Source organism: Microcebus murinus, chromosome X, assembly GCF_040939455.1.
Source record: "Microcebus murinus isolate Inina chromosome X, M.murinus_Inina_mat1.0, whole genome shotgun sequence".
Taxonomy (NCBI): Eukaryota; Metazoa; Chordata; class Mammalia; order Primates; family Cheirogaleidae; genus Microcebus; species Microcebus murinus.
The window spans coordinates 115781983-115808788 of record NC_134136.1 but is presented as its reverse complement, the minus strand read 5'-3'; the positions used below and the strand labels follow the sequence as shown (position 1 = coordinate 115808788).

Sequence of the window (26806 nt, the reverse complement as noted above, 5' to 3'; positions counted from 1 at the left end):
AGTGTTGTCAACCAGGAAAGTTCTTTAGAGATTCAGTGTCCTGGGTTTTTATTGGAAGCTGATCACACAGGCATCCTCTACCTGGCATGTACCAAATTCCAGACTTCAGAAAGAAAACAGGTGTTCAGCATAAATCATATTGTTTGCACAAACAGGTAAGACACAGGGAGCCACTCTTTTTAATTAGGAATGTAGGGTACCTCCTGAAATCCACATTCCTAGATGCCCATGAAGGGCCAACCTTAGATGCAGGCCTTCCAAGCCTATCACAAAGTAGTAGTTTAGGCCTGCTATTTTAACTCTTCTGTATGAACTACAATAGAGATAAATAGAAGAAGAGTTTTGAGATGATAAACTCCTGGTGCTGCAATTGCCAGTAAAGATAATTATAGGCTTTAGGTTTTTGGTTTTTTGGTGTTTGTTTTTTTTTTTAACTTTAAACTGTAACTACCGTATCAGTTTAACATCTATTTTTTTTTAATTAGGTGGCCAGATTTTTGTATAAAACAAATCCTAGATTGAGATGTTACAGTGTAGAATAGATTTTGAGCTTTGAATACCACATTAGAAAATAAACTGTATTCTGATGCCACTGTCTTAGAAATACCTTTGAAGTTGTCACTCTAGTAATTTTTTGTCTATGAAAACTAATCTTTAAGACACTAAAATAATTTTGAATACATTTGTATACATATAAAATATGAAGAAAATCCTGTTAATTTTCTGTTCTTTAAAAGAAATATGGTGTTTTCATTTAAAAATAAAAATAAGTATTTTTAATATAAACAACCTTTACAATACACATACCCTGTAAACATTTAGAAATTATGGAAAATTATAATGAAAAAAATAACGCTGTTCACAAAAGTTAATCAGTGTACAATTTAGAACATGTCCTGTTTGTACTCATTATCACAATTATATTAATTGAGATCATTTACACAATTTTGTTTCCTGATTCTTTTCACTTAATTTTAAGCATTTTGCTATACCATTAAATATTTTTAGATACAGTATTTTAATGACTGCATTAAGATGTCTAAGTGTGTGCATGTGCCATATTTAATTTAATAGTTTCCCTATAATTGAATATTTGCATTGTTTTTTGTTTTTCCCTATTAGAAATGTTATGATTAATATTCTTGTACAGAATTACTTGTTCATACTCCTTTTTTTAAATGTATTTGTATGTTGAGTACCTATTACATAATTGCTATATAATTTTTATATCTTGAATGCATGTCACACCACATTTATCCTTTTGTGTGTGTATGTGCATAGGATTAAATTTTGTTCACACTCCTTGATTACTTTGTTTCCCCAGAATACATTTCTGGAAGTAAGATTGCTGGGTAAAAGAGTATACGAATATACACAAATACATACATCACACTTAATTTTTTGTATGATACATCATATTTTGAAAAATGCATACACATAAACATACAGCTTAAGGAATTATTGTCAAGTGAACAACCCAGTTCAAAAAATTTTAAAAACTACCAGCACCACAATGGCCCCTGAATTCTACTTTCTGATCATATCTCCCTTCTTCTCTCAGAAATAACTTTAATCTGGACTTCACTTTTGTGCTTTTGTATCCATACCATCGAAATAGGTATTCACAAATAATAAAATTCAGTGTTATCTGTTTTTAAAAAATCTTTAAGTGGAATCCTACAATATATGCTCTCTTTTTTTGGTCTCAGAGATTTATCCAGGTTGCTTTGTGTTTTTATCACTATATAGTATTACAGCGAACAAACTTTCACTATTCAATTTAATGTTAATGGGTATTTGGATGGTTTACAGATTTGGCTATTTTGAACAATGCTGTTGTAAACAGTCTTGTACATGTATCCTTGTGCACCTAAGTACACATTCATATAGGGTAATAGACCTAGGAGTGGACTTGACAGGTTTTAGAATATGTGTTATACAACTTCAGTTTTCCTAGGGAATACCAAGCTATTTTCTAACATGGAGGTATAAACTGACCCTCTCCCAATTCTGTGTGACTCTCTAAAGTGATCTTAGTCCTGGTTTTCCTGAGAGTGCCTCTATTTAGGCCTGTGAGTCCTTATTTTATTTTATTTTTTTTTTTTTGAGACAGAGTCTCGCTTTGTTGCCCAGGCTAGAATGAGTGCCATGGCATCAGCCTAGCTCACAGCAGCCTCAAATTCCTGGGCTCAAGAAATCCTCCTGCCTCAGCCTCCCAAGTAGCTGGGACTACAGGCATGCGCCACCATGCCTGGCTAATTTGTTCTATATATATTAGTTGGCCAATTAATTTCTTTCTATTTATAGTAGAGACGGGGTCTTGCTCTTGCTCAGGCTGGTTTCGAACTCCTGACCTTGAGCAATCCGCCCGCCTCGGCCTCCCAGAAGGCTAGGATTACAGGTGTGAGCCACCGCGCCCGGCCAGCCTGTGAGTCCTTATTAACCCACCCTCCTTTTTTCATTTCAGAATATTATGGGGGTACAAATATTTTGGTTACATATAGTGCCTTTGCCTCACCCAAGCCAGGGCTACAAGTGTGCCCTTCTCCCATACAGTGCACTCCACATCCATTAGTTGTGAGTTCACCCATCCCCACCCCACCTCCCACCTGACCGGTACCCAATGAATATTACTACCATGTGAGCACCTTAGTGTTGATCAGTTAGTACAATTTGATGGTGAGTACATGTGGTGCTTGTTTTCCATTCTTGTGATACCTCACTTCAAAGGATGGGCTCAAGCTCTATAAAGGATAATATAAGAGTCAGCACCCTCCTTTTATTCTCATGATTAATTATCATCTGTGCTGCACATCCTTCCTAGTACTTGACATTGTTAGAATATTAAATTTTTACCAATTGATGTGTTGTAGAATCTCATTGTGATTTTTCCTGATTATTCTTCCCTAATTGCCACTTAGTGACCTGTCTCATCATTCTTTTAATGGTATCTTTTGATAAAAAGAAGCTTGTAATTGTGATATAGTCTTAATTTATCAATTTTTTCTCTTATGGTTCGTGTTTTTGTGTCTTAAGAAATATTTGCGTACCCTGAGATCATGAAGCTATTCTCCTATATTTTATCATCCATCTGGAATTTATTTGGGTTATGCTGTTAGGTAACAGTCCAATTTCATTTCTTTCCATATGGATATTCAATTGTCCCAGCACAATTACTGCAAAGACTACTCTGCAGTACCAGTTTTGCAAAAATCAAGCATTCATCTATGTGTGATTGTTTCTAGGATCAATTCTGGTCCATTGGCCTATTCGCCTGGCATTGTGCCAAAAACATCTTGTCTTACTGGCTGCAGCTTTTTAAGTTCTGATAATTTGTAGAGCAGCTCCTTCCACCTTGTCCTTCTTCAAGCATGTTTTGAGGAAGGTACTTGTCTCTGCATTTCCCATATACATTTTAGAATGAGGTCGTCAGTTCCTACCCCCCCCCCAAAAAAAAACTATTGGGATTTTAACTTGAATTGCTATATCAAATCTTTAAATCAATTTGAGAATAATTGACATGTTTACAACATCAAATTATCCAATTCGTGAACATTGTGTCTATCTTCTCATTTATTTAGCTCTTTGATTTCTTTTATTAAAGTTTTATACTTTTCTCTATAGAGGTTGTGTACATCCATGTTAGATTTATGTTTTATTAGAGTTATTCTTAGATATGTGCCTTGAAGAGTAGGTCAGTTTCTTTCACTCTGCTCTCTTTTCCCCTTTTTCCTTGTACTAACTTTGTATTCTTTTCTATTCATCAGGTTTCATTAATTCTAATTCCAATAATTAATATATAGAATTGTATTTTCTACATAATGATCATGTTGTCTGCATATAATGAGGATTTGATTTGTTCCTGTCCAATTCTTTTTTTTACATGTTCTTTCTTTTTCTTGACTTTAGTGCAATGGATAAAACATCCAAAACAATGATGGTAGCAGTTATCTTTGCTTATTTCTGATCTTAGAGTTTGCAAAGCATGAATGGATCATGAATTTTATCAAATACTTTTTGCCTACATATATAGTCGTACGCTGCATAACAGTGCAGTAACAACAGACCACAGCTAATGGTGGTCCTATAAGATTATAATGAAGCCAAAAAATTCCTGTTGCCTAGTAACCATCATAAAGTCATAGCACAGCACATCACTCATATTTGTGGTGATTCCGCTTTAAATAAACTTACTGTGCTGCCAGATATTTGCCCATTTTATTGGTCTTTTCAGTGACAACTTGTATAAATCAAAAGGATCAGATAATAAAAAGTATTGTGTTATTTTCTATTTCAGTAATTTCTATTGATTGTTATTTCCATCCTTCTATTTTGGATTTTATTTTAGGGAGCTTTTTCATTTCTTTTAATTTCAACCTTTTTGTATTCTTGGGTTTTAGATATGTCTCTTGTTAAAGGCATATAGTTAAGTTGTTTTTTATTCCAGCCTCTCGATCTTTGTCTTTTAGTTGGAGCGTTTAGTCCATTTATATTTAATTATATTTTGGTGTTTTGATTTACATCTATGGCCTTCTTATGTGTTTTCTATTTGTACCACTGTTGCTTGTTCCTTTTCCTCTCTTTCATTGATTTATTTGGATCATATGGATATTTTTATCATTCCATTTTCCCTCTCTTTGAAAGTTTAAGCATTCTTTTATCTTAGTGTATATCCCAGAAATTACAGTATACTCTCTAATTTATCAAATTCTGATATTGATACCAGTATTGTCCTCCTGAATAGTATAAGCTCTGTAGAACACATTAATTTTTTATAATGCCTTCCTTGACTTATAGGCCATGTTTTTCGTGTGTTTACATATGTGTATAAAAACATAAGTTACATGTATTTATAGCATCCTCTATTTATTTTTATTCATTTAGATTTACTCTTATACTTATCCTTTTTATGTTCTTTATTCTTTCAGCATCTCTAAGGTTTTATCTGAGTTAGTTTTCCTTGTTTCAGTCTGCTGGGTACAAACTTTCCAATTTTTTTAGTTTCAAAATTTTCTTATATTCCTTTCAGTCTTGAAGGATATTCACTGAGTAAAGATTTCTAGGTTGGCATTTTCTTTCCATTAGATATCATTTCACTATCTTTCAGCATCCATTGCTGCTGAGAATTCAGCTAGCAGTCTGTCACTTCTCTGAAGGTAATCTGTCCTTATTTTTCAAGTTATTAAAATGTTTTCTTCATCTTTTGTTTTCTTTAATTTTCTCTGCGATGTATCTTAAGAATGTATATATCTGTGTTTTAACCTTGCCTTAGGTTAAGTTTCTTCAGTCTGTGTGTTGATATTATTCATGGTTATAGAAAATCCACAACCATTTTCTCTTCAGATACTGTCTCTGCTCCTTTCTCTCTCTCATCATCTTTGTGACCAAATTAAATATAGGTATAATTATACCTTGTGGTATTCTCAATGTCTCCTACCTTCTTTCCTATATTTTGCATGTTTTCCCTTCATGCTTTTTTTTTTGTTTCTTCTGCCCACTCTTCCAGTCCTCTAATGTTCTCTTGAGCATTGTCTAATTGCTGTTAATCTATTCACTGATTTTTAAATTTTAATTATATTTTTCAGTTTTATAGTTTCTATTTCCTTTTTTAAATCTGCTATATTACTTTTTACTTTCATTTTCTTGCCAAAAAAGTCAAGCTCAGCTTTTATGTTCTGTGACTTAGTAAGCTTCATTGTTTGATAATCTGTGTTGAATAATCTCAGTATATGAAGTCCCTGTGGGTTTGCCATTATTGCCTGTTATTTTCGCTTGGTCAAAATCTCTTATTCCTTCATGTACCTGATTCATTTTGATTGTGTGCTGGAAATTATGTTGAAAATTATTGGCCTAGGATGATGCTTTCTTCCTCCACAGAGGATTTTTATTTGCTTTTCATAGGTACTGTTAGGCATTAGTAGTTTGGGACTATCTAAATCAAGGTTCAAGGCTTAGATTTTCAGGGCCACCTAGATGTAAAGCCAGGATGCAAGTCTATGAAGGAGCTGACTACTTCTAGTTCACCCCTAGCTCTTTAGGGTCCCAGCTCATTGCTGGATAGTAGACTTTATCAGATTCCCCTGAATTCTGACTTGTTTTCCCTTAGAGATATCATCTGTATAAGCAAATGTCCTCAGGGCAAACAGGACTATGATTCTTGGCCTGATCTTTCTGAATTCCCATTCTCTCCTAGATCTCAGGGACATTCCTGACAATTTGGTTAATACTTTGATGCTTTCCATTTTTTTTAACTTATTTGGTTATTTTCAATGGGAGATATCACATAGTCTTCCATTATCAGAAGCAGAACTCTAGGATATATTTAAAATATATTTAAAACTCTTTTTATGTAGTTTCATATTACTCTCCATAAAGATATACCAATTATATTTATACCAATGGTAGGTGAGAGTGTCCATGTTTATATTTTAATAGGTCAAAATGATGTTTTGGTTTAATTTGCATTTATTTTGTTATTGTGGTCAAATATTTTAAGTATGTTTACCCATTTCTTTTTCATCTAGTCACTTTAGTTGTTTAGTTTTCTTTAGTTCTTTAGGTGTTTACTTGTTGTAGTTGTAAGAATTCTTTATTTACTAAGTATATTTACCTTTTTCATGTGTTTGTAAATATTGCCCCAAATTTGCCTGTTTTATTTTTCTTACTAATTTTTTTTAAATATGCAGAACATTAAAATTCTGTCAGAGAAAGTTACAAATAAGCAAGAAAGAAGGCAAGAATGAACTCTTTGGTACTGGATTAGAGTTGGAGACAGCATTATGACCTCATATTTGATTTATTATATGTACACACACAAATATATACACACAGATCAGAAATAATTACAGATACATGTACATACATGGATTAGTACACATACATGTATTTCCTAGCTCTGTCCACTTAGAGGGCCTGAAACAGTGATATTCCAGTAACAATGAGCATATCTACCCCTAGATCTTCATTTCTAAATATCCTCCTCTAATAGAAGGAGGCTAGGGCTCCTTGAAGAAATGGTTATTACTTCTAGGGCTGGGACAGAGAAAAGATAAGATAAGCCTGAAGCATAAGGAAGTAGTCAAAAAGGTAGGGTCATGTCAGAGAGACATAGGAACCAACCTGAAAACACTCCCAATGGCCCAAACTGAAACAATTCGAGCAAAAATAATAGGAAGAACACAGTATTAGATTATAACCCAAAGTATAAAATAAATATATATGTGAGTCCATACTGATATAAAGAAATAATTATATAAATGGATAAATAAATGGGAGAGGGAAAAAAACCTTCCTTACAGAGGAATTCCAAGTACTAAATATAGATAACCTCCTTCCTCCCTTAAGTGTGTGCTGGACTTAGTGACTCACTTTCAAAAAACAAAATATGGAAAGGAAAATAGTAATTTTACAGTGGAGAGAACTGGCACATACCATCTTTACCAAGTGACTAAGTTAACATCACCAGTGATGAAGTCATGTGGATATCAGCTATTCCCTAATATGATGTGATGGGAGGGGCATTTCACCTTTGATATTCTACCCCCCACCCCCGCAAAAAAAAAAAAAACATAATTCCAACCTAGGCAAGAGAAAGATATCAGATAAACCCAAATTGAGGGACATTCTATAAAATACCTGGCCATTACTCTTTAAAGCTATCAAGGTTATGAAAAGCAAGGAAAAACTGAGGAACTGTCACAGACCAGAGTAGACTAAGGAGACATGATGACTAAATACAGTGTGGAATCCCAAATGGGATGCAACAGAAAAAGTACATTAGTCCACAAACTGGTGGAGTTTAGTTAATAGTAATGTACCAGTGTTACTCTTTTAGTTTTGACAGAAGTTCTGTAGTTACCTAAGATAGTAACACTAGTTGGGTCAGGGATATACAGGAATCTGTAAAGTCGTCCGTCGGTATATGCAGGGGATTGGTTCCAGGAAACCTCGAGTGTATCTAAATCCACACATCTCAAGTCCTGCGGTTAAAAGTAAGCTCTCCGTATACACAAGTTTCGCATCCCACAAATACCTGCTTATAAATGGACCTACACAGTTCAAACCCATGTTGTTCAAGGGTCAACTGTGCTATCTTTGCGACTCTTATGTAAATCTAAAATTATTCTAAAATAAAACAGAACTAAACAAAACTAAACAAAAAAGAAACCATGAGTTTATACCATTATTTCCAGTTTAAGGTAACAATTACAGATGTTTATTTACAAGATAGTTGTTAGATGGTAAGAAATTGTTAGTTTTTAATGTGTAATTTTGGCATTGTGGTTATGTTACAAAAAAGAGTCCTTACCTTTTGGAGATAAGTACTGAAATATATATACATAACATTTATTGACATCTGGGATATGCCTCAAAATCAGGCAACGGGTAGGCAGTGCATCCTAGGTTGGAATATAGGTGAAACAAGATTGGCCAATGCATTGTTTTGTTTTGAGACAGAGTCTCACTCTGTTGCCCAGACTGGAGTGCAATGGCATCATCATAGCTCACTGGAACCTCATACTCCCGGACTCAAGCAAGTTTCCCAAGTAGCTGGGATTATAGGCATGCACCACCACGCCCAGCTAGTTTTTCTATTTTTCATAGAAACGGATTCTTGTTTTTGTTCAGGCTGGTCTCAAACTCCTAGCCTCAAGTGATCCTCCTGCCTCGGCCTCCAAAAGTGCTAGGATTACAGGCATGAGCCACAACACCTGGCCCTAACGTGTTGTTAATTGTTGGATCAGGGTAATGAATACATGAAGCTCTTTACTTTCTGCTTTTAAAATTTTCTATAATATAAAAGTTTTCTTTAAGTGAGAGAGAAATTACAGGGTTTTTATTTAACTTTTAAATTTAAATTTTATTTTAATTTTATTTTATTTATTTATTTTTAGAGACGCTCTGTCACCCAGGCTGGAGTGCAGTGGCATGATCAGAGCTCACTGCAGCCTTGAACTCCTGGGCTCAAGTGATCCTCCCATCCCAGCCTCCCAAGTAGCTGGCACTACAGGTGCATGCCACATGCCTGGCTAATTTTTTTATTTTTTTGTAGCAATGGAGTCTTGCTGTGTTGCCCAGCCTGGTCTCTTACTCCTGGCCTAAAGGGATCCTCTGCCTCAGCTTCCCAGAGTGCTGGGATTACAGGTGTGAGCCACTGCACCTGGCCAACTTTTTTGTTGTTGTTGTTTGTTTGTTCATGATGGAGTCTAGCTCTCTTGCCTGGGCTGGAGTGCAGTGGCGTCATCATAGCTCATTGCGATCTCAAACTCCTGGGCCCCAGCAATCCTCCTGCCTCAGCCTCCCAAGTATCTGGGACTATAGGTGTTTGCCACCACACTCGGCTAATTTTTCTATTTTTTGTAGAGACAGGGTCTCACTCTTGCTCAGGCTGGTCTCAAACTGGTCTCAAGCGATCCTCCTGTCTTGGCCCCCCAGAGTGCTAGGATTACAGGTGTGAGCCACCCCACCCAGCCCAACTTTTTAAATTTTATACTTGTATATCTTATCTCTGAAAGCCTGGGTTCCCTGCCACATCAACATATTTGCTTCATACTACTGGTTTAAATATATAATAAAAAGTGGGACTACTGAATGCAGATTAGTTTTAAAGTCACTTTAAATAACTCTTTGCTTTGTGGTTATGCCACAAGTTTGATATAGATAGATTTGGGTTTGTTTCCATTTGTTTGGCTTTTTTTAATTGAAGTTATTATTGATATAATTGTAGATTTGTATGCAGCTATAAAATAATACAGAGAAATTGTAGACTTTGCCCAGTTTCTCCCAATATTAACCTTCTGTAAAACTAGTAGGCTATCACAGCCAAGATATTGACATTGATGCAGTCCACTGAGCTTATTCAGAGATCTACATCAGTTTGTTTTTAATTTTCAGGATTGCCTTTTTTCCTTCTTGCTTTAATTTTGTTTTTAAATTATGAAAAACATTTATATGATTATACAAAGTCAAATCTCTGAATAGAGTTTATTCAGAAAGATCTGGTTTACATCCCTCTCCATATTCACTTTCTTGCTCTAAAGGAAACTATTTTAAAAAGTTAGTTTTTATTTTATTTTTCTATTATTTTTGTTTGAAAATATAAGATATGTATATATTTTTGTATCACAACCCCCTTCTTCCACACTGTCATATATTCTCTTTTAAACCTTGATTTTTTTTTAATTTAACAATATGAAAACACTGGGGATCACTCCATAGCAGTATGTAGACATCTTTTTCATTACTGTTTATACTTGCTTAATACTTCATTATGGTATAGAATAGTTTATTAAACCATTCCCCTATTAATGGACATTTGGATTGTTTCCAGTCTTCTGTTACATGAATATACTTGTACATACATCATTTCATACTATTGCTAATGCAAAATTCCTTGCATAAATGTTATACCACTTTGCATTCCCACCAGCATTGTATGAGGGTTATAGGCTTTAATTTTAAATTGTGTTTAAAGAACTGAACTAATCTCTCAGTCATATTGATTAGTATATAGCTTACCTTATTATAAACCTGTTATCATATGCATAAGTCTGGACAGAAAGCCATAGATAAATTCTGATTTATTTTATGTCCTTCATTCATATCTGTGGACTTGATCAGAATGCTGTTAACTAAAGTAGATTTCTTATCATTATAAGGTCACTGAGTCCAAGAGAATTTGTAATACTCAGAAGTAAAGATAAGGCCATTTGTCCCTCTGCTGGATTAAGCAGTTGATTCTTAGTAGGAGATGTAAAAGATATACTTGTTCTGTCTTTTTGCCAGACTCTAAAAAATACTACTTGTCCGAAAGACAGTCTTCATATTTCTTATGCACACCATTGAGGATTCAAGAGGTCCTTGGAAATAGGAGCAAGATCTTTATGGGCCTTTTAAGACATGGCAAGGGTTTGGGAATTTATCTTAAAAATGTGGATACTATCACAAGATAGTATCCCAAGATCAGATCACCATTTTTAAAGAATTTTTTGGCTACAGTATAACTATGGGGTTGGAAGGAACATGTTTGAATGTGGGGAGAATTAGAAGGCCATCACAGTAGTTCAGTGTGGACATTGATGACTAGGATAGATCAGTGTCAGTAAAGAACAAAGGAAGTAACTATAGTGTACAGAGGAATTAGAAGGCATGGGGTTTGATGCTTCGATAAAGGAAGTACAGAAGGAGTAGGAGTCAAAGTTAACACTCCATCTCTGGCTTGAGTACTTGATATTTGAAGGTGCCACTGACTAACTTGGGCAGCCCTGAAAGTAGATGATGAAATACTTTGGACATGTTGAGTTTGAAGTCTCTGTAGGACATCTGAATGAAATTGCTAAATAGGAAGTTGGATGTGTGGATTAGGAGCTCCACATATTTTAGAGGTTGTAAAATAGGAGGAAGAGCAAGAAAATGAGGTAGAGAAGGAACAGCTGATGAGATAAGAGAAAAATCACAACACCAAGGGGTCACAGAAGCCAGGTAAAGAGAGGATGTCAAGAACAATACTATAGGAAAATGAAGGGTTTGGATACTTCTTAGTTCTGTCCTTCACTAAACTTCCTTAACCAGTGTCCAATGTTCATTTCTGAGATGTGCACCCTATTCAGTATCTATTGATATATCTTTACTGCCATTTTTTATTCCTATCTGATATTTCATTTCCTTAGTGAGTGATATAGTAAGTGAAAGAACATTAGAGGACAAATGGAGAGGCCTGTGCTATTGTCCTTGGTCTGTCACCAACCTTATCTATTTAGTAATTTTGTTTCTTAATGCCTATTATCTGTGGGTTATAGCTAGAATCTCAGGACAGAGATAGATAGGCATGGAAACACTTACAATCAGAGGAAAGGAGAGGGGGATGAAGAGAGGAAGAGAAAGAGCCATCACAGAGGAAGTGTAACTGAGATTTGAAGATAATCAAGAATTTGCCAGGTGGTAGAGATGAAACTAGACGAAAGTATCTTTATATAGTATATATAAGTATCTTTATAAAGATTTTATAAAAATGTAGAAATCTCATGAAATTTAAGCAAAGAAAACAGAATGAAGCCAGGCCTCACAGGAACTAGGAAAAAAGACCTCAGGAGCTGAAGTTACTACTGTCTTCATTCCTCAGAGTTTTGCATCTACTTTGCTCTGGAAAGACCAGCTTTCCTATTTACTCAAAGGCTTGGACATAACCCCAAAATGGGCTGCCCAGTTTCCAAATTTGCATGACCTTGAAGCCCAACTAATTTCTTTCTGCTTTTCTTACTTCACATTCCAGAGAAAAAATACACATGAATGAACGAATGAATTTATCTGATTGTCTCAGTTTCCCTCTATTTTTCTAGCATTAAGTATCCTAAATTATTGACCTCTATGAATAACCTTCTTTTGAATCAGGAATCTGTTCCATGTTTATCCAGGGGCAAATAAAAGCCCACTGCCATTTCCATGCTTGGGCTGAAGTTCTAGATGTGAGAGTCCAATAGAATATAGATGGTAAATTGACTACATAAGTGGGAAAGGTGATATGCATTACGAGCATGTGGAATGGCCAGAAATATAAGTCAACTTGTGTGGTTAGGGCACTACTAATAATGGTGGGCTATGACTTTGGAACAACGTGCAAGATGAGAGAATGATTGGAGACGAGTCTGGACATGTAATAAAACCATTGATGCGCTCACTTCAGCAGCACATATACTAAAATTGGAATGATACAGAGAAGATTAGCATGGCCCCTACACAAAGATGACATGCAAATTCGTGAAGCATTCTATATTAAGAGACAAAAATAAAAACCATTGATGATGCTTGTAACTGTTGCTATACTTTACACTTTTTTTTTTTTTTTTTGAGACAGAGACTCGCTTTGTTGCCCAGGCTAGAGTGAGTGCTGTGGCGTCAGCCTAGCTCACAGCAACCTCAAACTCCTGGGCTCAGGCAATCCTGCTGCCTCAGCCTCCCGAGTATCTGGGACTACAGGCATGTGCCACCATGCCCAGCTAATTTTATATATATATATTAGTTGGCCAATAAATTTCTATTTATAGTAGAGACGGGGTCTCACTCTTGCTCAGGCTGGTTTCAAACTCCTGACCTCGAGCAATCTGCCCGCCTCAGCCTCCCAGAGTGCTAGGATTACAGGCGTGAGCCACCACGCCTGGCCACTTTACACTTTTTATTGTCTCTTAACTCAACAGCCCACTGAGGTTAATTGCATGTGCCTGTTTATCTGTAAGTATGGTAAGATGCTAAGTACAAAAGAGAAGCTGAGAGTCTGAAGGCCAGATTTAAAATATCCAACATACATAAATGGGAATTCTGGCATAAGGTACTGATGAAGAGGAGAAGCTTACTCAAAGAGATGATAGCCCCAAACTTTCACAATTGAAGAAACACTATCACTTTGGATAGAAATAAAGTTTGGGGAAGAAAATTAGTAATTAACTCTTGGATCATTTGAGTTCGTGGGCATCTACCTGTAGATGTCCAATCCGAACTGCCTATATGAGTCTGACCTCCAGGAGAAGAATTGAGGCTTAGAGATAAAAGTTTAGGAGTCATTACCATTAGTGCATGATCCATTTCACCTCTTGGCACTTCAGTTTCTATTCTATCAACTTGTGAGAATGAAATGAAATGTGAAAATACTCTGATAATCACAACACTAGATAGTGTTACTATCATCTTCACTGTTATTATCATAAATTCTTTTTATAAGCCTCAGGATTCAAGGTTAAGAGCTCAGGAACCTGGAGCCAGGTTCAAATCCTGGCTCTGCTACTTTGTAACTATATGACCTTGGACAAATTATTAACATATAACATTTTTCTTAAGCCTCAATTTCCTCATCTGCAAAATAATACCTATCTCCTAGTGTTATTAGGATGAAATAAGTTACCACTTGTAAAGCACTTAAAATTGCACTTGACACAGTTAAATGCTCAGTTAGCTATTAACATACCTGGATTTAACAGGAACCTTCAGTATCTTATTCCAGAGGAGTGAGTGATATAAAAATCATAATCTATGAGGATAATAAATTTAGGTATCTATGTCTTTCTGTAATACTCAAGGATCAGTTTAGTTAACTGCTGGCTTTATTTGTCCATGTAAAGAGTTTTGTTGTTATTTGCAAATTGGCCATGATATTATTTGAACATTCAGGGACTCCTAATTTTTTCTTGATAATGTCTGAAATTTGGAAATAATTCATGAGCATATGGGATATTCTCCTGAGAACACAATAATGGTTCCATTTTACTTGCTAAGTTGGAACAATTTAATCTTGGGCAGATACCTGTGCTTATCCCTCAGTTTTTGTTTATATCTATATACATCTGTAGTTTATAATTACCAACATTAACATTTTCATTTTAGCTAGGAACTTGCCTAGAAGTAATAATTACACTAGCTAGTTTGATTTCAGAGTGCAAATGGCAGTAAAATGAAAACAGAAAACTAATGATTATTTTATAATACCCGGTGTCTTTGTTCAAGGTGAGATCGTTTTCTAAATTAGCCCACCTTCCTCATCTTCAAGGCCACATCGGAGCTGGCATGATTGTTTACAGTTCTTTAGATGTTCTATGAAATAAATAAACAGAAGTTATGCCAGAAGTAGAACTGACAAAGAATGACCCTAAATCCTTGAATTCCACAAGCAACTAGAAGGAACTTGTTGCAGTTTTCATATCTACATCATTTGAAGGGTACTGTCAGTGGTGGCAGGGACTGCAATGAACCTGCCTCTGAATAAAAAAATCAAGGCTTTGAGGAGCAAAGAGGGACAACTTATTTCTAGAGAGAAAAGTGGAAAGAAGAGCTAGAGAAAATTAGGAAGAATCAAAGATACTCACCCATATCAGAGTTACAAGAACTTATGCAGAATAGAAAGCAAACTGATACAGTGATTATGATTGATATGGTTTGGGGTGGCAGAGGTTCCATCCCAGCTCCCACCTGCAAAAGTAAGCAGGACTAAATCAAAGGTCTAAAAAACTTAAAACAAAAATGTGTTTAAACCAGCTGAACTAATACATCCAATAGATAAAGAATTACATGTAAGGTATTTACACAGCAATTATTAGAAAGAATGAAGTTAAGAGATTTGGGTGGAGAGGACTAGGTAGAAAAGAGAGAAGCTCTAGGACTTGGGCCTTTGGACACTTAGCCCTATGCAAGCATAACTGGGGCCTATTAGTAACCAGTGTCTTAGTTGAAGTCTACAGACCTCATTTTGAGTGTAGAAACAATGGTAGCTTAGAAACTTAGTTCCTACCTAGCACCCTGAAACCCTGTCTGTCTCCTGGTCAGCTGGGAAAGAACTTGTGAAAATTTGCAGTAATTAAAAAAAACAATCCCCTTGAAAAAGTAGAATGTCACCATTCTCTCAATAACCCGTGAAGTCCATGTTAAGGCAAGGGCAACCTCCTTTAAAAAGGTGAACAGGCCTGGAGTGGTCGCTCATACCTGTAATCCTAGCACTCTGGGAGGCCGAGGCGGGCGGATTGTTTGAGCTCAGGAGTTGGAGACCAGCCTGAGCAAGAGCAAGACCCCATCTCTATTAAAAAATAATAATAATAGGCCGGGCGCTGTGGCTCACGCCTGTAATCCTAGCTCTCTGGGAGGCCGAGGCGGGTGGATCGTTGGAGCTCAGAAGTTCAAGACCAGCCTGAGCAAGAGCCGAGACCCCGTCTCTACTAAAAATAAAAAAAAAAAAAAAAAACGTTAATTGGCCAACTGAAAATGGAAAAAAAAAATAAAATAAAGGAATAAAAAAAATAATAATAATAATAATAATAATAAAATATATAATATATAAAAAAGGTGAACAGGAAACATGGAGTTATACAATGGGCTAAAAAGCAACTGAGGTTCTAGTCCTGTCTGCCTAATTAGTTACTAACCTAAAGCAGGTCTTTTAATTAAGCTTCCTGTTCTAAGTTTCTGTAATATAACTCATTGTGATTTGTATCTGGAGGCTCTTCCCTGTCATTTTAGCATTGGAGGTTGGGAAGGGTGGTGATTAGCTGTGAGGACTAGTATACTAATACTGAGGGCTATCAGTAAAGTTCCTATGTGGTAGAACAGAACAGGAGCTGTTGCTTTTATCTGCCTTCCTTTTTTTCTGGGAATCTTAGAAAACCATACAGAGAGGTATGTTAACATAAACAACTAACCCAGAGGTCTGCTATTCCTATCTTATTATTTGCTGTCCCCTGTAGCTGTAGTCTCCTCAACCACTAGGAGGCACTATTGCCAAACAACATTGATTAGTGGTCACGTGATCTTGGTCCTTTAAGCCTGTGCTCCCCAACCCCCTCACATACACAGCTGGGTACCGATCCGTGGCCTGTGCATCACTGCCTGAGCTTCCTCCTACCCTACCCCTAGTCCATGGAAAAATTGTCCAGACACACAGTAGGAGGTGAATGTTGGGCAAGCGAGCAAAGCTTCATTTGTATTTCGAGCCATTCCCCATCACCTGAGCTTTAACCATGGAAAAATTGTCTTCCATGAAACTGGTCCCTGGTGCCAAAAAGGTTGGGGACCACTTCTTTAAGCAACTGGAAAGGAAAAATGTCTAGGAAAAAGAAAAGAGTTATAAATAGAGGACCATAGAAATGGTGACAAATCAATCTTTGATTATCTAGATGGGCATTAGAACAATCCTCAGTTTCTAAAACTTGATAAACAGCATCTTACACTACATTTAAATTTTAGAAGTAGCAAAATCTTTCAAGCTAGTCTTTTTTCAAAGAAACAGAATTTTTTAGGATACAAAAAAAGAGATCTTAGAGATTACTAAGCCAATCTCATCATTTTATCAAGGAGTCATCATCAACCCAGAAAGGCTAAGTGTCATGATCAAGGTCTGCCAGGTAGTTAAATATAGACTTGAGTCTAGAACTAATGTGTAGTGGGCATTTCTCATTGTTTTTGGCCATCCCAACATCTGAACCTTCTTTCTAGTATTTGGAAAATCCTTCATCTTAAGAGTCTCAATAGGGGACAAAGCCCTATCAAGCTAAAAATGCCAAATATTGGCTCTCCTTGGCAGTTAGGATATGGGCATGTGAAATAGATTTCATGAGCCAGACGCATCCACTCACGTAATAGCTGGTGACAAAAAACAAAGACCATGTGGAACTCTCAGGTGGCAGGATGGAAGATTACAGGAATAGTTGTAGTAGTAGCACTTGGAATGCAGTGCAACATCTAACATTAGCAGGGACAATGGTGCAGGCTACAGCAGCTCTGTAGGGCACAGTAGTGCCCTCATCAGATCAGTTTAGGGTTAGGTTTCTGACTCCATAGCACCATTCTTGGTTTACAGGCTTCCCTGCCATTCTGTGAGCAATCCAGTCTCCTATTAATAAACTCCTTTTTTGCTTAAATCAACCATGGTTTATTTCTATTCCTTGTGACTAAGAATCTTAACTGACCCAGAATTAAGTAGAGTTGGCTCTTTGTATCCACAGGTTCTGTATCCTTGAATTCAATTGAAAATATTCAAGGAAATAAAAATTTAAAATAATACAACAATAAAAAATGCTCATTTAAAAATACAATGTTTACCTAGCATTTCCATTGTATTAGGTATTACAAGTAATCTACAGATGATTTAAAGTATACAGGGTATGTGTATAGGTTATATGCAAATACGATGCCATTTTATATCATGGACTTGAACATCTGCAGATTTTGGTATTTGAAGAGGGGAGGGGAGTCCTGGAACCAATCCTCCACAGATACCAAGAGACAACTATACCAGAAATGAGTAGAGGAGGAATGGCAAAAGACACCATGCTAAGATGAGGAGTTAGTGGCCTTGTTAAGTGGTTGTAAAATATGTGCTTAGACCAGTACCTCTTATACCTTGGGATATCAGCCATAGCCTAGAAAGGCTCTAAGATTAGGGATGGAGCCTGGGGGGGGGTCCAGGGAGAAGAAAGGCAGGCCAAGGGCCAGATATCTAAGATGTCATATTCTGGGGAGGAACTCTGAGGAACCCAAGAATTCTTAATAGAAGCTAACTTTCCAGGTCATTATGAAGACCTATTTGTCAAGGTGGAAGGTTAGTACATATTTAACCGTTTATAAGTTTGATGTGTAACTTTTAAATATTTAAACATATGGTACCAGTGGCTGACGCCTGTAATCCCAGCACTCTGGGAGGCCGAGGCGGGAGGCTCGCTCGAGGTCAGGAGTTCAAGACCAGCCTGAGCAAGAGCGAGACTCCGTCTCTAGTAAAAAAAAAAAATAGAAAGAAATTAGCTGGGCGACTAAAAATATATAGAAAAAATTAGCTGGGCATGGTGGCACATGCCTGTAGTCCCAGCTACTCGGGAGGCTGAGACAGAAGGATTGCTTAAGCCCAAGAGTTTGAGGTTGCTATGAGCTAGGCTGACGCCACGGCACTCTAGCCCAGGAAACAGAGTGAGACTCTGTCTCAAAAATAAATAAATAAATAAATAAACATTGGTACCATGGACTTCCATTTACACACTTGACCCAGGCCCTGCAGATGTTAGAGGTGGGCCTAAACTAAGGGAGGCCACCTATGGCATATGTGCCAAAACAACTTTGAATCTGTATCCTGCTGGTCCCAGGCAAAATTTTGCAGTAGAAGAATTTGTTTGGCATGCTCTGCCTTCTCTCTGAATGATCTTTCCCTTCTTTTGGTGCCCTGGCTTCTTTTATCTACTCACCCTCAGTTGAAGACCTCCTTGATACATTCATCGCCTCAATGAGCTATGAGAAATCCCCCTTAGACATTACCTAATCTGCAGCACCCACCAGGGCAGGCTTTTTACATATTACTGAACATTCAGACCCAATAGGCCACACATGGCATCAGATTCACTTAGAAGGGTACAGGGCAGGGGAAAAAACAGCTTGCCAGTCGGGCAGCAGCAGGCATTCCTATTTGATAAGAGTCCTTTCAACAGTACATACAATAAAGTTCAGTAAATATAATAGAGAAAAGAAGGATTTTTAAACAGTCTTGACAAAACTAGTTAACAATTCGGAAATCAATATAGATTCACCCTCCCCACACACATAAATATACAAGAAAACTACAGACAGAATAGAGTTCATATAAGCTAATGAAATCATAGGAAAGCTAGCAAAAGATAAAATTATTTAACAGATCTTTAGAGAGCTTTTAAAGCTTCAAAGGACTGGGATTCACAAAGGAAAACATCAATAGATTTAACAAAAATTGAAAAAAGTGAAAATCAATTTGCTTCGATATTGACATAAAAGGGTTATATTCTATTGAACATAGATAAAGAGTTCATGCCAATGAGAGGGAAGATATTAAGCTTCATACACAAATGGGCAAGGACTGATACAGACAGTTTCCACCAAAAGAAATAGAATTGGTAAATAGGTATTTGGAGATATGCTCAGTCATTTTAATGTTTTTGACAATATATCAGAATTGCTTTATTGAGCAGTTCATTTCCCATTACAGTGAATACTCTCTTTCTCCATTGAAAAGATGAAGGTTTCTATCTACTTGTATATCTTAGTTAACAATCCTGTGTAAGTACCTTCTTTGGTCCCTGTCCAGGTTCATACTGAAAGAATACGATTATATCCTGTGTACAGTATAGATGGGAGAGGAGAACTTAATTCAAATTATAGCACTTCAAACATTTGCACAATCTACCCCAAACCCACCTACCATGTTGACTCATTTCCTAGTGCTCCAGGCTTCATTGTTGTTTGTCAAAAGAAATACCTTTGAAATGCTGCTCCCTTCTTAACAATATAGCATGTAGTCACCACTACTCCCCCATACTCTCACCCCAACTTTCTCTCATTCTCATCCTCTCCTCACTACTCTCCCTCTCCCCACTACTCTTCTTGCAGACCCATCTCAGAGGCTGCCTACCCCATGAAGACTTTCTTTATCTCCCCTTCTCTAATGTAGGGTCTTAGTAGATGTGATCTTCATGTAACTGGTCTATCCTCTACAAGTAGTAGCTGCTCAATAAACATGTATACTGAATGAAACTAAGTCCTACACATACAAAATAAAGAGTAGTTTAGATTCAGGAAGGGTGAAAAAAGGTCATATGTGCATGACTCTTCTCTCAGAAATGAATTCACCATTAACAAATATTTGTAAATACTCACCAATATGTGGGATGGTATGCTGAAGATAAAAGACCTGTTTATGGCCGGGCTCAGTGGCCCACGCCTATAATCCTAGCACTCTGGGAGGCCAAAGCAGAATGATTGCCTGATGCCAGGAATTTGAGACTAGCCTGAACAAGAGCCAGAACCATCTCTACAAAAAATTTAAAAATTAGCCAAGCATGGTGGCGCATGCCTGTATTCCCAGCTACTCATTAGGCTGAGGCAGGAGGATCGCTGGAGCCTAGGAGTTTGAGGTTACAGTGAGCTATGATGACGCCACTGCACCCTAGCCAGGGTGACAGAGGGAAACTCTGTCTCAAAAAAAAAAAAAAAAAAAGACCTGTTTATGCCGTATGCCCCCAAGTTGTCGATAGTTGTACAGACCAGACAGATACTGTTCCTGCTTTTTATTCATTTTATTTCTCCTTAAAATGTTCAATAAAACTTGTTGAATGCCATGTATGCCGAGAGTTTTCTATGTCGGGAAGGTTTTTAATTATTAAATTCGGTTCCTTTAATCAGTAAAAGATTATTCATGTTTTCTAATTCTTTTTGTTAGTTTTAGGGAGTTTTATTTTTCTGGACATTTGTTCATTTCATATAAATTTTCAAATTTGTGGCATAAAGTTTCAATATTATCTTTTTAATGTCTGCAGCATGTGAAATGATATGTCATTTTTCATTCATAATATTGGGTACTAAATGTGTCTTCTCTCTCCCTCTCTCTCTTTCTCTCTCTCATTATTATTGTGATCAGTCTGCCAGAGATTAATCATTTCACAGGGAACAACATTTAGCTTTGTTAATCCCTTTAATATCTGTTTGGTTTTCATTTCATTTATTTCTGCACCTGTTTCCTTTCATCTAATTTGTTTGGATTTAATTTGATGAACTTTACATAAATTATAGAGAGAGGGATGCTTAGTTTCTAAATATTCAGCCTTTCTTTTCTAATTTGTACATTTATAACAGTAAATTTCTCAGTACTGCCTTACCTGCATTTTACAAGTTTTGAGGTATTTATTTTTGTTATTCAGTTTAAGACTTTTTTATTTTCTAGTTATTTATTCTGAGATCTATGTAACAAAAATATACTATTCAATCTCCAAATGTTGAGAATTTTCTAGCTTAGTTTTATTAGTCTTTTCAAATAAACGATTTGTTGCTTTGGTTTTGCTCAGTTTTGGTTTTTTACTTCATTAATTTCTGCTGATTATTGTTTCCTTCTACCTTCATTGGGTTTAATCTGCTTTTGCGTTTGCTTTTCATATTTTCTGATATTTTAAATCAGTAATTATATTTATATTTAATTTCTAATTTAAAGCTTTAAAACTTATATGAAGTTATGAGCATAAACTATAAGTACTGTTTTAGCTGCATTCTTCATTTTTTAACTTTTAGAACTGACTTAGTGTGACAAAGGTTCAGTACCTGTTCATTTTTTAAAAAGTAAAAAAGAAAATTTCAAATACAGTTCTACCCACTCTTTAACACCATATTTTAATATCTAAAACCTTTGCAGTGCATCTACGTGCATATAACATATGTGTATATGTTTATACATTTTAATGTATTATGAATATCTTCCTCTGTCAATAAATATACTTCTATAACCTCATTTTAATGGCAGCATAAAATTCTACTCCGTGGATTTACCACAATTTATTTAACCATTCTTCTGTTGTTGGTCATTTAGGTTCTTCCAACATTTCCGTATTATAAGTAGCTGTTATAAACCATTGTCATTAAAACTTGGCAAATATTACTGTTATTTCCCTTGGAATGAAATTATGCACATTTTTAAGGTTTTTGTCAACCGCTATAGAATTGCCCTTCAGAAAGGTTATATTGATATATTTTTCCATCAACAGTGGATTACCTAATTTCAGAAAAGTTTCTCTAATGCCAAGTCGTATCTGTGTGTGTATAACAAGGATCACTAGCTTCTCTTGCTGGAAGATTGAACCTATGCCCCACACTCTACCTTTCAGTCATTTCTATATTTGCAGGTCTCTTAATGGCAACACACTGATCTTGAAATGTAATGCCTCAATACTGTACAAGTTTTGTTTTGTTTTGTTTTGTTTTTTGAGACAGAGTCTCACTCTGTTGCCAGGGCTAGAGTGCCGTGGCATCAGCCTAGCTCACAGCAACCTCAAACTCCTGGGCTCAAGCAATCCTCCTGCCTCAGCCTCCCGAGTAGCTGGGACTACAGGCATGCGCCACCATGCCCAGCTAATTTTTTCTATTTTTAGTTGTTTGGCTAATTTCTTTCTACTTATAGTAGAGACAGGGTCTCGCTCTTGCTCAGGCTGGTCTCAAACTCCTGAGCTCAAGCAATCCTCCCGCCTCAGCCTCCCAAAGTTCTAAGATTACAGGCGTGAGCCACCGCACCCGACCACTGTACAAGTTTTGATATGTACTCTTTTCATTATCATTGTTAGAAATATTTTCTAATTTTCTTTTCTTTTTTTTTCTAATTTTCATTATGATTTCTCCTTTGACTGATAGGTTATTTAGCATGCATTTCTCAATTTCCAAGCATTTGGGGATTTTCTACTTAATTTATTTCTAGCATAGCTACATTATGATTGGGAAACATACTCTGAGTGCTTGCTTCTTTCTGAAGTTTTTAGGCTAAGCTTTTATCTCCATGGTGAGCATTGAGGTTTTTGTATGCTACCAACATGGCATAACGGAATATATTCTGTATCCCAATTTTTAAAATGTAGCTCTATGGCCCCAGCCAAGAGCATCGGGGCCTTAGCCTTTGGCAGGCTCTTCAAACATCTGCTAAAAGAATAACTCTGTCTCTCTTCTTATATCACCCTGGTGTAAAAGCAGCTGGACCCTGTCAGTCTCCATCTGACCACCCCCTCCTACCTCTCCAGTTACCCAAAAGTGCCTTTCCCCAGCTGCATTCTTTCTATAACCCAACGCCAGCCCCCAGGGCAGAAACAGCTCTCATTCACCTCTTTGAGCACTAATCCTATCCCAGTTCTCACTAGTTTTTCACTCACTATACTGTTAATTCGTTGAAGATTTAAAAAAAAAATTTTTTAATTTCATCCCATTTTTGTAGTTGTTTTTGACATCGTCAGAGAAAATGCTGGTCAGAGAAATCCAGATTTGGTCTGTCCTTTATGACAGTATTCTTCAAAGAATACTTGCAGATGAGTGCCAATCTACCATCTGTTACCGGTCTAGGTCTACGATAAGACAGGTACAGAAATTGAGAGTAAACATTTAGAAACTATTATAGCAATTTGACATTGCTGTGAAATCTAGCACATGATTTTGTGCCTTCAACTTAAAATAACCCTGATGCCAAAGTGGCATATTTTGGGGTAGCATATTCTGATCCCCTTCGATATACAACCATTTGTACCTTCTGTCTCTAGACCTGTGATCTATGTTGTTTGTTTGATGCATTTGGCTTTGGATAATTTTTTAATTATATAAATAATGTTTGTTTATTATAAAATTTAAAAAATTCAGATAGGCAAAGAGGAGACACAGCTAAGCTCATTCATAATCTCACTACTTTTCACAATTCAGACTAAACCTCCCATAGTTTCTGTCTACATACAATGTAGAAGCCCCCTCCCAGTACTTTTCAATGAAAGGGTTTCAACCCTTTCTTTTCGCTCCCTCACACTGGTGCCAACTGGGGAAATTCAGACCATGTTCTTTGAAGGTTCTTGACAGCTCCAGAAACAAACACCCCAAAATGGAAAGTCAAAGAGAAAGCAACAAAAGAAGCCTTACCATTATTTTTAGAATTGTATTGTCAAATAAAGTTTATCAAAGAATTGAGCCATCAGTTTTGTTCAAAAGATTCAAGGTTATTATATCAGGATTGTGTGTAGTATGAATATGTATATTTTAAATTTCTATGATGAATAAAATTTACATAAATAATAGTATTTTTAGCTTTTATTTCTGTATCTCATGAAATTTAAAAGTAGTAGATTGCTGCTTTTACTTTAATATCAATTAATATTATAAATAACTAATCAAATAGCTTTAATAATAGAAAAGTACTTTCACAGTGATGGCTTTCTTTCAGAATAACCCTTCAAAGAACCTGCCTGCATCTTTAAGAAGTTACACAGGTGATTTTGTTTAGTACCCCTAGTTATAAAGCATTGAATTAAACAGTACACTATGGCCAAAAGATTCAATTTATAATGGCAACTAAAATATAAAATACCTAGGGAAAAAACTTAATAATCAATATCTGGAACCAATATAAAGAAAACCTTAAAACTGTAACTTATAGACATGAAAGGAAATGGAGAGACATATCATGTTCATGGATGACACTATTAGAAAAATGTTAATTTGTAGTAGTTAATGTATGGATTTAATACCATCTGAGTCAAAATATAAAACTTTTTTAGAGTTTGACAAAATTATTTTAAAGTTCAACTAGGGGGTGCAAATCATAAGAAAATGCTGGCAAAGAATAGTGAGTAAGACTTATTTTGCCATATTAAAATATGCTACTATAGTGTTTTAATTTTTTATTTCAAAATATTAAGGGGATACAAATGTTTTTGGTACATGGATACTTTGTACAATGCTTAAGTCAGGGCTTTTAGTGTGCCCATCACCAGAACAGTGTTCATTGCACCTGATAGGTAAGTTACTATAGTATTTTAAATGGTACAGTATGAGATGCAAGAATAGACAGGTCAGTGGAAAAGAGTAGAAACCTAAAAATACTCATGTGTGTATGCACATGTGTCAAAATTGTCATCTCAAGTACTAGTGTTTCATATATGGCCAGGCAAATGGATTGATCCATGCTGATAATTGTAGCACAGGACAGTAAATAATTTCCAGTTATTTCTCATTGGCTGGCTCCCTCCTTAGGCATTAGGTTTTGAGCTCTCGCCACTTTGCTGTCCCTGCCTTGCCGCCCCAGTCTCCTTTTTCCTTTTCCCCTCTAGGTCCCTCCAGAAATAACACTAGCTCTCAGGACAGCTCCCAAATTCTTATTGCGTCTTTATGTAATCAATTTAGTTCTCTTTTTTGCGTAACTCCTCTCTCATCTAAGTTGAATAGTACCTACCCTCACATTTCACAATTAAGAAGAAAAACGCTTAAGCAAAACTAATTCCTTCACTATGAGATGTTTTTTAGTCCTCATAGATCAACTAACCAGCTTAAACTACAGCCAGTTTTTAAAATAGCATTTTTTTATCCCCACAGTACAAAGAAATGAAAAATATTCATCTATTCTGGTAATCAAGGAAAAGCAAATTAAAGCAATCATGAATGACTTTTTCCCCCCTATCTGATTGGCAAAGATGAAAAAGTATAGTCATCTTAGTAGAGAAAAGGACACATTCACACTTGGTAGTGAGAGTATAAAAATGTTAGAAATTTTCTGGTTGTGTATGTATCAAAAGTATTATTGTATATCTGATACAATATAGCAACTTGACCTAGCAACTCTTATTGTAAGAATTTTACCATAGCAGATAACCAGAGTTGTTCACAGAGAAGCATAATCACATTTTATATCTGATGGTAGAAAATGGGTGCTGCCATACTTGGGAGTAGGCTAGGCCATCATAAACAGTATTTTGGAGAAGAATCTACTTGACATTGGAAAATGGTCATTAAGTATAAAATGAAAACTTGGTAAAATTTATAAAGCCTATATAAATGTGAAAGTATTTTCATTTATATAAAACCACACCAAGATCCAAATAATATAATTAACTGCTCATTACGTATTTACTATGTTCTCAGTCTTCTGGGTATTTTATAGTGGTATGTTGAAAGTTTATACTTGTTCATTAGGACTTTACACTATTGCTGACCTGTTGTAGGGCTCAAAGATGTGCATTCGTTCCTCGCACACCCAGCAGGTGTAGCTGTAGTCAGTGGGAAGAGCACTGGACATAGCTAGATAGGTATTTGGATCCTGACCCTGTCGCACACTTGTCCACTCACTTAGATCAATTATTTGAGAATGAGGATGATGCTAACTCATGGAGTAATTTTAAGTCTGAAGGGGGATATAACAAGGAATGTTTCCCATGGGGCCTGATGAATAGTAAGTATATTAATTCCTTAACTTTCCCTTCTAGAAGTTTGTATTTTCTCAGTATGATACTTGCAGCAGATATATTTGAAACTGAACTAGTGAATAAATGAATAAATATGATACTGGATTAGATTTTATAAGCCTTAAAGCATTATGAAAATGTCAGCTATTAATATTTGAATCATTTGATTAATATAATGATCTGGAAAAGGTTTCATATATATATGTATATGTGGAGGCATGTTTATATGTATATAAGTGCTAAATGTTATATGGATTGTATAGGGTTATAAAATTAAAGCAAAAGATGGTATTAATGTAGCTAGTAATCATTGAGGGAGCTTCCTAGGAAGGTGGGATTGGAATGAAACCTTGAATTAAAGGTAGATGAATATGTAAAGCACTATATGAAAAAGCATGTTGCCAATAAAAAAGTTATATATTCTGGGAGTGATAATAAGGTCATTCTGCCTAGATAGCAAGGTTTTCTTAAAATGTTGTTAAACAGGCTGGGCGCAGTGGCTCACGCCTGTAATCCTAGCTCTCTGGGAGGCCGAGGCGGGCAGATTGCTCGAGGTCAGGAGTTCGAAGCCAGCC

General features: G+C 36.1%; 1 protein-coding gene and 1 non-coding gene across 12 annotated transcripts in view; both read left to right on the top strand.

The window, feature by feature from the left end:
- CASK (calcium/calmodulin dependent serine protein kinase) overlaps positions 1 to 26806 on the top strand; it is a 381055-nt gene that overhangs the window by 150786 nt on the left and 203463 nt on the right. The gene's annotated exons all lie outside the window — the stretch shown is intronic.
- On the top strand, positions 12670 to 12776 carry LOC142866037 (U6 spliceosomal RNA). Its single transcript, XR_012916109.1, has one exon. It is a non-coding gene; the product is annotated as a U6 spliceosomal RNA (small nuclear RNA).